The sequence below is a fragment of the Balaenoptera ricei genome, chromosome 12 (assembly GCF_028023285.1).
Source record: "Balaenoptera ricei isolate mBalRic1 chromosome 12, mBalRic1.hap2, whole genome shotgun sequence".
Classification (NCBI taxonomy): Eukaryota; Metazoa; Chordata; class Mammalia; order Artiodactyla; family Balaenopteridae; genus Balaenoptera; species Balaenoptera ricei.
In genome coordinates, this window is record NC_082650.1 from 72698019 (window position 1) to 72710114 (window position 12096).

The following is a 12096-nucleotide window of genomic DNA, read 5'->3' on the forward strand; positions in this document are numbered from 1 at the left end:
TTCCACTAAAATTCTTAACAGCAAGTATCCTTACCTACAGATTTCCCCAGAAAATAACAGATTAAAGAATCAAAGTAAGTTAAAGGGGGTGATTTCACACCCTGACGGCAACAGCCCTCCATCAGATAATTGATGACAGCACATCCTAATGGATTCCATGTACTTTTTAATTTTTTTTTTTTTACTTCCACAAAGAAGTACTGAGAAGACATCAATACAGGAATGAGCAAAAGCATTTAGTTATTACTATTCACTTCAGGGGTAAAGGATATGTGGTTTAGTTAATGATTTTTAAGGAACAAAAATAGAAAGCTCTTGATCCAGGAAATTAGTAACTCTGAAGCCCTTTACAGTCCCATCGCTGGAGACCAGAGGGCAGGAACTAGCCAGGGTATCACTGCTCCTGTCCCTCTAATTGTCCAGCCAGATGCTCTGCCACAGCCATCAGCAATCACTAGCATCCAGGCCCTCAGGACCTATACATGAAGCCCCGGCTCTTGTGGTCCTTCCTGCAATGAGGGAGTGGGAACAAAGGCTAAGCACTTAATTAGCTGGAATTGGGAGTTGACCACGATGGAGACTCAGGAGGCTCCTGAGCTCCTGTCCTCCCACAGACACACGGAATATACAGCTACATATGGAGCAATTCCCTCTGAAAGAGATCCAGAAACTAGCTGAGCAACTCCTACACATCTGACAAATGATTTCCTACTCGCATCCAAATGAGTAGGAAAGGTAAGAGACACAAGGGGGTGATTTCACACCCTGATGAGACACATTCTTGCCATTAACTCCACCCCCAGCACAGCAACAGAGCAATCTGAGGTAACCCCCAACTCCCACATTCTCCCTGAGGAAGGGTTTGGACCACATATCTAGAGCCCCACTGGAGGCAGTTCAAGATGGTGGTGTAGGAAGTTCCTGAATTCACCTCCTCCCACGGACACAACAAATCTACAACTACATAGGGAATACTTCCTTCTAAAAAAGACCTGAAAACTGGACAAACAGAGCCTCCACAGCAAAGGATAAAAAGACAGCACTGAGACAGTTAGGAGATGCAGAAACACAGCCTCACCAAAAAAAAAAAACTCCACCCTAGGTGCAGCGACCTACAATTGGGAGGGATCTCAAAAATACAGAACTTTTCTCTAAGGAGTGAGGGGGTTTGTGCTCTATAGCAAGCACCCCAAATCTTAGATCCTGCATAGGAGAGACAAGCCCCCAAAATGCCTGGCTTTGAAAACCAGTGGGGATTACGTCCGGGAAAAACAGATCTGTAGGGAATGGAGAACCTGCTTTTTAAAGGGCTCACAGACTCCCTTGCCCCAGAATCCAGCACAGAAACACCCGTTTGAAAAGCACATGGACCATTCATGAAGGAGACCCATTAACTAATCTTCAAGCATCTGCTGGAAAGGCAGGAACCTGCTGGGACTCTTTCTGGTGATGGACACACTGGCAGATGCCATTCTTGTGATTTCATTCTACCTTGCTAATGCCAGCACTGGTGGGTGCCATTTTGGAAGTCTCCCTCTAACCTGTTAGTGCCAGTAGGTGTGCCCCACTGAGAGCTCCACCCACCCCTGTGCCACAGATGGGTTGGGCAAGACCCCTGCCCACCCCTGCACTGCAGCAGGCTGGCACATGCAGCCCATACAGGGGATGCCCCTTGAGTGCCCAGCTCTAGTGGCCAGGGCGTCTGGGCCCCACAGGACTTCCTACACAAGGCCACTCCTTCAAGACTGGAGGAGGCAGCTTTTTGGCCCAATACACAGAAACAAACACAGAGAGTTACTCAAAATGAGGAGACAGAGGAATATGTCCCAAACGAAAGAACAAGACAAAACCTCAGAAAAAGACCTTAATGAAATGGAGATAAGCAATCTACCTGATAAAGAGTTCAAAGTAATGGTCATAAAGATGCTCACTGAACTTGGAAGAAGAATGGAGGAACACAGTAAGAGCTTAAACAAAGAAAGAGAAAATATAAGAAAGTACTAAACAGAAGTTAAAGAGCTGAAGAATATAATAACTGAACTGAAAAATAAACTAGAGGGGTTCAACAGCAGACTGGATGAAGCAGAACAGACCAGGAAGACAAAGCAATGAAACTCACTAAGACACAGGAGCAAAAACAAAAAAAGAATTTTAAAAAGTAAAGATATCTCAAGGGACCTTTGGAACAATGTCAAGCAGAATAACATTCACATTATAGGGGTCCCAAAAGGAGGAGAAAGGGCCAGAAAGCTTATCTGAAGAAATATTAGCTGAAAACTTTCCTAGTCTGAAGAAGGAAATAGACATCCAGGTCCAGTAAGTCTAGAGAGTTCCAAATAAGATGAACCCAAAGAGATCCACACCAAGACACATCATAATTAAAATGATAAAAGGCAAAGATAAAGAGAGAATCTTAAAAGTAGCTAAAACAAAACAAAAAGCAAAAAAAACCTTTACATATACAAGAGAAACCCCATAAGGCTATCAGTAAATTTTTCAGCAGAAACTTAGCAGGTGAAGGGAGTGGCATGACATATTCAAAGGGCTGAAAGGAAAAAATTCCAACCAAAAATTCTCTACCCAACAAGGTTATCATTCAGAATTGAAGAGATTAAGAGTTTTCCAGATAAGCAAAACCTAGAGGAGTTCATCACCATTAAACTGGACTTACAAAAAATGTTAAAGAGACTTCTTTAAGCTAAAAAGAAATGGCACTGATTAATAACATAAAAACATACCTGAGTGAAAATCTCACTAGAAAAGGTAAATCAATAGTAAAGGTAATAGATCAATCACTTATAAAGCAAGAATGAAGATTAAAAGACAAAAAATAGAAAAATTAACTAAAACTAAAATAATTAGTTAAAATATGCATAAAATAAAAAATGTAAAAGATGTCATCAAAAATATAAAACATGAGGGAGGGAGTAAAAAAAAAAGTAACCTTCTGGAATGTGTTCAAATTTAAGTTGTTATCAACCTAAAACAGACCATTATATGCATAGGGTGTCATATGTAAACCACGGTAGCCACAAACAAAAACTTATAGTAAATACACAAAAGAAAGAGGATTTAACCTAAACATAACACTAAAGACAGCCATGAAACCACAAGGGAAGAGAGAAAGAGAAAAAGAAACAGAGAGGAACTACAAAAACAATCAGAAAATAATTAACAAAATGGCAATACGTACATATCTATCAGTAATTACTTTAAACGTAAGTGGACTTAATTGTCCAATCAAAAGACACAGAGTGACTGAATGGATAAAAAAACAAGACCCATCTGGATGCTGCCTACAAGAGATCCACTTCAGAAGTAAGGACACACACAAATTAAAAGTGAAAGGATGGGGAAAGATAGTCCATGCAAATGGAAACTAAAAGAAAGCTGGTGTAGCTATACTCGTATCATACAAAATAGACTTTAAAACAAAGAATGTAATAAAAGACAAAGAGGATATATATAATGATAAAGGGGTCAATGCAGCAAGAAGATATAACACCTAAAAAATATATATGCACCCAATATAGGAGCTCCACAATACATAAAGCAAATATTAACAGGCCTAAGGAGGGAAATTAACAGCAACAAACTAACAGTAGGGGACTTTAACACCCCACTTACATCAATGGATACATCATTCAAACAGAAAATCAATAAAGAAACATTGGGCTTAAACGACACATTAGAGCAGACAGACTGATTTCAAAATATACTACAAAGCTATAGTATCAAAACAGTATTATATTGGCATAAAAACAGACACACAGATCAATGAAGAAAAGAGAGAGCCCAGAAACAAACCCACATATATATGGACAATTAATCTATGACAGTGGAGCCAAGGACATAGTATGGGGCAAGGACAGTCTCTTCAATAAATGGTGTTGGGAAAACTGGACAGCCACATGCAAAAGAATGAAACTAGATCACTCTTTTACACTATACACAAAAATTAACTCAAAATGGATTAAAGGCTTGAATATAAGACCTGAAACCATAAAATTTCTAGAAGAAAACATAGGTGGTAACCTTATTGACATCATTCTTAGTGATTTTTTAGAGATCTGACTCCAAAGGCAAGGGAAACAAAAGCAAAAATAAATAAATGGGACTACATCAAACTAAAAAGCTTCTGCACAGTGAAGGAAACCATCATCAAAACAAAAAGGCAGCCTACTGAATGGGAGAAATCTGTAAATCATATATGCAAAAGCAGTTAATATAAAAAATATAGAGAACACATACAACAACAAAAAACACACACAACTCTACTAAAAAATGGGCAGAGGATCTGAATAGACATCTTTCCAAAGAAGACATACAGATGGCCAAAAGGCACATGAAAAGATGTTCAATATCACTAACTATTAGAGAAATGCAAATCAAAACCACAATGAGATATCACCTTACAACTGTTAGAATGGCTCTCAAAAAGACAAGAAATAGCAAGTGTTTGAGAGGATGAGAAGAAAAGGGAACACTTGAGCTCTATTGGTAGGAATGTAAATTGGTGCAGCCACTATACAAAACAGTATGGAGATTCCTCCAAAAATTAAGAATAGAACTACCATATGATCCAACTATTCTACTTCTAGGTATTTATCTGAAGAATATGAAAACACTAATTTGCACAGATATATAAACACCTATGTTCATTGCAGCATTATTTTTTTAATTTAATTTAATTTATTTTTATACAGCAGGTTCTTATTAGTTATCCATTTTATACATATTGGTGTATATATGTCAATCCCAATCTCCCAATTCATCCCACCTTTCCCCTCCCACCCCGCCACTTTCCCCCCTTGGCTCTTTCAGATTTTTCATCATTAGTGTATAGGAATGCAAGAGATTACTGTGCATTAATTTTGTATCCTGCAACTTTACCAAATTCATTGATTAGCTCTAGTAGTTTTCTAGTGGCATCTTTAGGATTCACTATGTATACCGTCATATCATTTGCAAACAGTGACAGTTTTACTTCTTCTTTTCCAATTTGGATTCCTTTTATTTCTTTTTCTTCTCTGATTGCCGTGGCTAGGACTTCCAAAACTTTGTTGAATAATAGTGATGAGAGTGGACATGCTTGTCTTGTTCCTGATCTTAGAGGAAATGCTTTCAGTTTTTCACCATTGAGAATAATGTTTGCTGTGGGTTTGTCATATATGGCTTTTAATATGTTGAGGTACTTTCCCTCTATGCCCACTTTCTGGAGAGTTTTTGTCATAAATGGGTGTTGAATTTTGTCAAAAGCTTTTTCTGCATCTATTGAGATGATCATATGGTTTTTCTTCTTCAATTTGTTAATATGGTGTATCACATTGATTGATTTGTGTATATTGAAGAATCCTTGCATCCCTGGGATAAATCCTACTTGATCATGGTGTATGATCCTTTAATGTGTTGCTGGATTCTGTTTGCTAGTATTTTGTTGAGGACTTTTGCATCTATATTCATCAGTGATATTCTGTAATTTTCTTTTTTTGTAGTATCTTGGTCTGGTTTTGGTATCAGGGTGATGGTGGCCTCATAGAATGAGTTTGGGAGTGTTTCTTCCTCTGCAATTTTTTGGAAGAGTCTGAGAAGGATGGGTTATATCTCTTCTCTAAATGTTTGATAGAATTCACCTGTGAAGCCATCTGGTCCTGGACTTTTGTTGTATGGAAGATTTTTAATCACAGTTTCAATTTCATTACTTGTGACTGGTCTGTTCATATTTTCTACTTCTTACTGGTTCAGTCTTTGAAGGTTATACTTTTCTAAGAATTTGTCCATTTCTTCCAGGGTGTCCATTTTATTGGCATAGAGTTGCCTGTAGTAGTCTCTTAGGATGCTTTGTATTTCTGCGGTGTCTGTTGTAACTTCTCTTTTTTCATTTCTAATTTTAATGATTTGAGCCCTCTCCCTCTTTTTCTTGATGAGTCTGGCTAATGGTTTATCAATTTTGTTTATCTTCTCAAAGAACTAGCTTTAGTTTTATTGATCTTTGCTTTGTTTTGTTTCTTTTTCATTTATTTCTTCTCTGATCATTATGATTTCTTTCCTTCTACTAACTTCGGGTTTTATTTGTTCTTCTTTCTCTAGTTCTTTTAGGTGTAAGGTTAGATTGTTTATTTGAGATGTTTGTTGTTTCTTGAGGTAGGATCGTATTGCTATAAACTTCCCTCTTAGAACTGCTTTTGCCACATGCCATAGGTTTTGGATCATCGTGTTTTCATTGTCATTTGTCTCTAGGTATTTGATTTCCTCTTTGATTTCTTCAGTGATCTCTTGGTTATTTAGGAACGTATTGTTTAGCCTCCATGTGTTTGTGTTTTTTACGTTTTTTCCTCTGTAACTGATTTCTAATCTCATAGCGCTGTGGTCAGAAAAGATGCGTGATATGATTTCAATTTACTTAAATTTACTGAGGCTTGATTTGTGACCCAAGATGTGATCTATCCTGGAGAATGTTCTGTGCGCACTTGAGAAGAAAGTGTAATCTGCTATTTTTGGGTGGAATGTCCTATAAATATCAATTAAATCTATCTGGTCTATTGTGTCATTTAAAGCTTGTGTTTCCTTATTAACTTTCTGTTTGGATGGTCTGTCCATTGGTGTAAGGGAGGTGTTAAAGTCCCCCACTATTTTTGTGTTACTGTCGATTTCCTCTTTTATAGCTGTTAGCAGTTGCCTTATGTATTGAGGTGCTCCTATGTTGGGTGCATATACATTTATAATTGTTATATCTTCTTCTTGGATTGATCCCTTGATCATTATGTAGTGTCCTTCCTTGTCTCTTGTAACATTCTTTATTTTAAAGCCTATTTTATCTGATATGAGTATAGCTACTCCAGCTTTCTTTTGATTTCCATTTGCATGGAATATCTTTTTTCATCCCCTCACTTTCAGTCTGTATGTGTCCCTAGGTCTGAAGTGGGTCTCTTGTAGACAGCATATATATGGGTCTTGCTTTTGTATTCATTCAGCAAGCCTGTGTCTTTTGGTTGGAGCATTTAATCCATTCACGTTTAAGGTAATTATTGATATGTATGTTCGTATTACCATTTTCTTTAATTGTTTTGTTTGTTTTTGTAGGTCCTTTTCTTCTCTTGTGTTTCCCACTTAGAGAAGTTCCTTTAGCATTTGTTGTAGAGCTGGTTTTGTGGTGCTGAATGCTCTTAGCTTTTGCTTGTCTGTAGAGCTTTTGATTTCTCCAATGAATCTGAATGAGATCCTTGCCAGGGAGAGTTATCTTGGTTGTAGGTTCTTCCCTTTCATCACTTTAAATATGTCATGCCACTCCCTTTTGGCTTGTAGAGTTTCTGCTGAGAAATCAGGTGTTAACCTTATGGGAGTTCCCTTGTATGTTTTTTGTCATTTTTCCCTTGCTGCTTTCAATAATTTTTCTCTGTTTTTAATTTTTGCCACATTGATTACTATGTGTCTTGGCGTGTTTCTCCTTGGGTTTATCCTGTGTGGGACTCTCTGTGCTTCCTGGACTTGGGTGGCTATCTCCTTTCCCAGGTTAGGGAAGTTTTTGACTATAATCTCTTCAAATATTTTCTTGGGTCCTTTCTCTCTCTCTTCTCCTTCTGGGACCCCTATAATGCGAATGTTGTTGCATTTAATGTTGTCCCAGAGGTCTCTTAGGCTGCCTTCATTTCTTTTCATTCTTTTTTCTTTATTCTCTTCTGCAGCAGTGAATTCCACTATTCTGTCTTCCAGGTCACTTAAATGTTCTTCTGCCTCAGTTATTCTGCTATTGATTCCTTCTAGTGTAGTTTTCATTTCAGTTATTGTATTGTTCATCTCTGTTTGTTTGTTCTTTAATTCTTCTAGGTCTTTGCTAAACACTTCTTGCATCTTCTCGATCTTTGCCTCCATTCTTTTTCCGAGGTCCTGGATCATCTTCACTATCATTATTCGGAATTCTTTTTCTGGAAGGTTGCGTATCACTGCTTCATTTAGTTGTTTTTCTGGGGTTTTATCTTGTTCCTTCATCTGGTACATAGCCCTCTGTCTTTTCATCTTTTCTATCTTTCTGTGAATGTGGTTTTTGTTCCACAGGCTGCAGGATTGTAGTTCTTCTTGCTTCTGCTGTCTGCCGTCTGGTGGATTAGGCTATCTAAGAGGCTTGTGCAAGTTTCCTGATGGGAGGGACTGGTGGTGGGTAGAGCTGGCTGTTGCTCTGGTGGGCAGAGCTCAGTAAAACTTTAATCCACTTCTCTGCTGATGGGTGGGGCTGGGTTCCCTCCCTGTTGGTTGTTTGGCCTGAGGCGACCCAACACTGTTGCCTACCTGGGCTCTTTGGTGGGGCTAATGGCGGACTCTGGGAGCACTCATGCCAAGGAGTACTTCCCAGAACTTCTGCTGCCTGTGTCCTTGTCCTCATGGTGAGCCACAGCCACCCCCCGCCTCTGCAGGAGACCCCCCAAAACTAGCAGGTAGGTCTGGTTCAGTCTCTATGGGGTCACTGCTCCTTCCCCTGGGTCCCAATGCACACACTACTTTGTGTGTGCCCTCCAAGAGTGGAGTCTCTGTTTCCCCCAGTCTTGTTGAAGTCCTGCAATCAAATCCCGCTAGCCTTCAAAGTCTGATTCTCTAGGAATTCCTCCTCCCGTTGCCGGACACCCAGGTTGGGAAGACTGACATGGGGCTCAGAACCTTCACTCCAGTGGGTGGACGTCTGTGGTATAAGTGTTCTCCAGTTTGTGAGTCACCCATCCAGCAGTTATGGGATTTGATTTTATTGTGATTGCGCTCCTCCTACCATCTCATTGTGGCTTCTCCTTTGTCTTTGGATGTGGGGTATCTTTTTTGGTGAGTTCCAGCATCTTCCTGTCGATGATTGTTCAGCAGTTAGTTGTGATTCCGGTGCTCTCGCAAGATGGAATGAGAGCATGTCCTTCTACTCTGCCACCTTGAACCAATCCACAGCATTATTTATAATAGCCAAGATTTGGAAACAACCTAAGTGTCCATCAATGGATGAATGGATAAAGAAGATGGTGCACACACACAGAGAGAAAATGGAATATTACTCAGTCATAAAAAAGAATGCAATGTTGCCATTTGAGACAATATAGATAGACCTTGAGGGTATTACGTTAAGTGAAATACATAGACACAGAAAGACAAATACTGTATAATTTCACTCATATGTGGAATCTAAAACAAACAAACAAAACAAACAAAAAATTGATAGACACAGAGGACAGATCAGTGGTTATCAGAGGCGAAGAGAGTTAGGGGACAGGTGAAATGGGTAAAAGGGGTCAACTATATGGTGATGGTGGATAACTAGACCTTTGGTGATGATCAGTTTGTAGTGTACACAGATGTTAAAATATAATTTTGTACACCTGAAACTTACATAATGTTATATACCGATTTTACCTCAATTAAAAAAAAAAAAAAAAGACTCCCACTAGAGAGACAAGCCTCCTAAACATCTATTTCTGAAAGCAGACAGGGTTTGTGTCCATGAGAATCCAAGGTTACAGCAAACAAAGGAGCAGTTCTTCATGAGTGTGCACATGACTATCTCCCCAGGGCTCAGTGCAGGGGGAGCAGGCAAAAACACCCATTTCCCAGTCTTTCTCTGAAAGGGGTTTATCTGCTTACTTTAGAAGATGATGCCTGAGGGCCAGACTTCTAAATTATCAGGCATCTAGGGGCCAGCTGTGATCCTTCCCAGGGACCAGTGAAGCCAACACTGCCTTCTCCTTCTAGCCCACTCCAATAATAAAAAACCAAGTTGTCAGTATCTCCCTGGAAGGAGCTTTTATACAAGTCTGGCGCCCCAGCTTTTGCAGCTGCTGCCCAAGGGACTGCCTGATATCCTAGCTCTGATAGCCATGAGTCCCACAGGACTGTAGTTCTTAAAAAGCCTGAGAGCACCCTTCCATGGCTCTCCACCAGGCTCAGCACAGAAAGAGCAGACAAAATGCCCATTTCCCAGTTTCTCCCTGGAAAGAATTTAACTATTTACTCTGCAGTTGCTGCCTGAGGTTCTGCTTCTAATCAAACTGTATCTAGGCACTGACCACAATCCTCTCCTTCCGGACACAGACAGGTCTTGACACACCCTCAATTACTAGGAGCTACTAATACAAAGAAGTTTGCTTGAACAATCATACAAGTTTGAGAGAAAACTAAGATCTCAGGCCTGGCTGAATGACAAGGTTCATTTCCTATATAAGACCACTCTGCTAAGACTGGGAGTGGTGGCTCTTTTATCTGATGCACAGAAACCAACACAGAGAGTCAAGGAGACTGAAGAAATAGAGGAATGTGTTCCAAACAAAAGAATAAGATAAATCTCCAGAAACAGATCTTAGTGAGAATTCAAAATAACGGTCATAAACATAGGGGTAAGCGCCTTGACATCACTCTTGGTAATGATTTTTTGGATTTAATACCAAAAGCAAAGGGAACAAAGGCAAAAATAAACACGAGGGAGAAGGAAACCATCAACAAAATGAAAAGGCAAATTATGGACTTTGAGAAAACATTTGCAAATCACATATCTGGTAAGGGGTTAATATCCAAAATATACAAGGAACTCATACAACTCAATAGCAAAAAAACAATGCAATTTAAAAATGGGCAAAGGGGGACTTCCCTTGTGGTGCAGAGGTTAGGAATCTGCCTGCCAATGCAGGGGTCACGGGTTCGAGCCCTGGTCCGGGAGGATCCCGCATGCCGCAGAGCAACTAGGCCCGTGCGCCACAGCTACTGAGCCTGTGCTCTAGAGGCCACGAGCCACGACTACTGAAGCCCGTGTGCCTGGAGCCCGTGCTCCGCAACAAGAGAAGCCACTGCAATTAGGAGGCCTGCGCACCGCAGTGGCGGGTGGCCCCCGCTCGCTGCAACTAGAGAAAAGTCCATGCGCAGCATCGAAGACCCAACACAGCCAAAAGTTAAAAAAAAAAAAAAAAAAAAATGGGCAAAGGGCCTGAATAGACATTTTGCCAAAGAAGATATCCAAATGGTCAACAGGTACATGAAAATGTGCTCAACATTGCTAATCTTTAGAAAAATGCAATTCAAAACCTCAAAGAGATATCATCTCACCACTGTTAGAATGTCTGTTACCAAAAAGACAAGAGATAACAACTGTTGGTGAGGATGCGGAGAAAAGGGAGCCCTTGTGCATTGTTGGTAGGAATGTAACTGGTGCAGCCACTATGAAAAACAGCACAAAATTTCCTCAAGAAATTAAAAGTTGAACTACCATATGATCCAGCTTTCCCATTTCTGGATATATATCCAAAGGAAATGAAAGCGTTATCTTGAAGAGGATATCTATACTCCCATGTTCATTGTAGCATTATTCACAATAGCCAAGGTATGGAAACAACCTAACTGTCTATTCATGGATGAATGGATTAATTAAATGTTATAGATAGATAGATGATAGACAGATGTTTGAGTATTATTTGGCCTTTAAGAAGAAGGAAATACTGTCATTTATGACAACATTTGTGAAACTGGAGGGCATTATATGAAGTGAAATAAGCGAGAGAGAGAAAGACAAATAGCGCATGATATCACTTTTATGTAGACTCTTTAAAAAAAGAGAAGAAGTCGAACTCATAGAAACAGAGACTAGAAAAGTGGTTGCCAGGGGCTGGGGGATTGGGGAAATCAGGAGAGGTTGGTAAAAGAGTATAAACTTTCAGCTATAAGATGAATAAGATCTAAGGATCTAATGTATAACATGGAAAGTATAGTTGATAACACTGTTTTGTACAATTGAAATTTGCAAGAGAATAGAACTTAAATGTTCTCACCAACAAATAAACAATCAAACAAATACATACCTGAGGTGATGGATGTGTTAATTAACTCGATGGGGGGAATCTTTTCACAATATATAAAATATATCAAATTACCACTTTGTATACTTTAAATATATTACAATTTTATTTGTCAAGTATACCTCAATGAAGCTGAAAAAAATAAAAAGCCCACTTTGCAAGTAGGAGTGAGGAATCATGAATGCCAAGACAGCTTAGAGTGGCAGCGGCCAGGAAACACAAAAGAAGTGAAAGCATTTCCTTTGCCACATTTGCATCTTCAATTCTAGTCTCTCTTGTATTTCCT

The 12096-nt window shown here is 39.4% G+C and overlaps 1 protein-coding gene across 4 annotated transcripts in view; it reads right to left on the minus strand.

Moving 5' to 3' along the window:
* Nucleotides 1-12096, minus strand: part of MRAP2 (melanocortin 2 receptor accessory protein 2) — a 47704-nt gene that overhangs the window by 19636 nt on the left and 15972 nt on the right. The gene's annotated exons all lie outside the window — the stretch shown is intronic.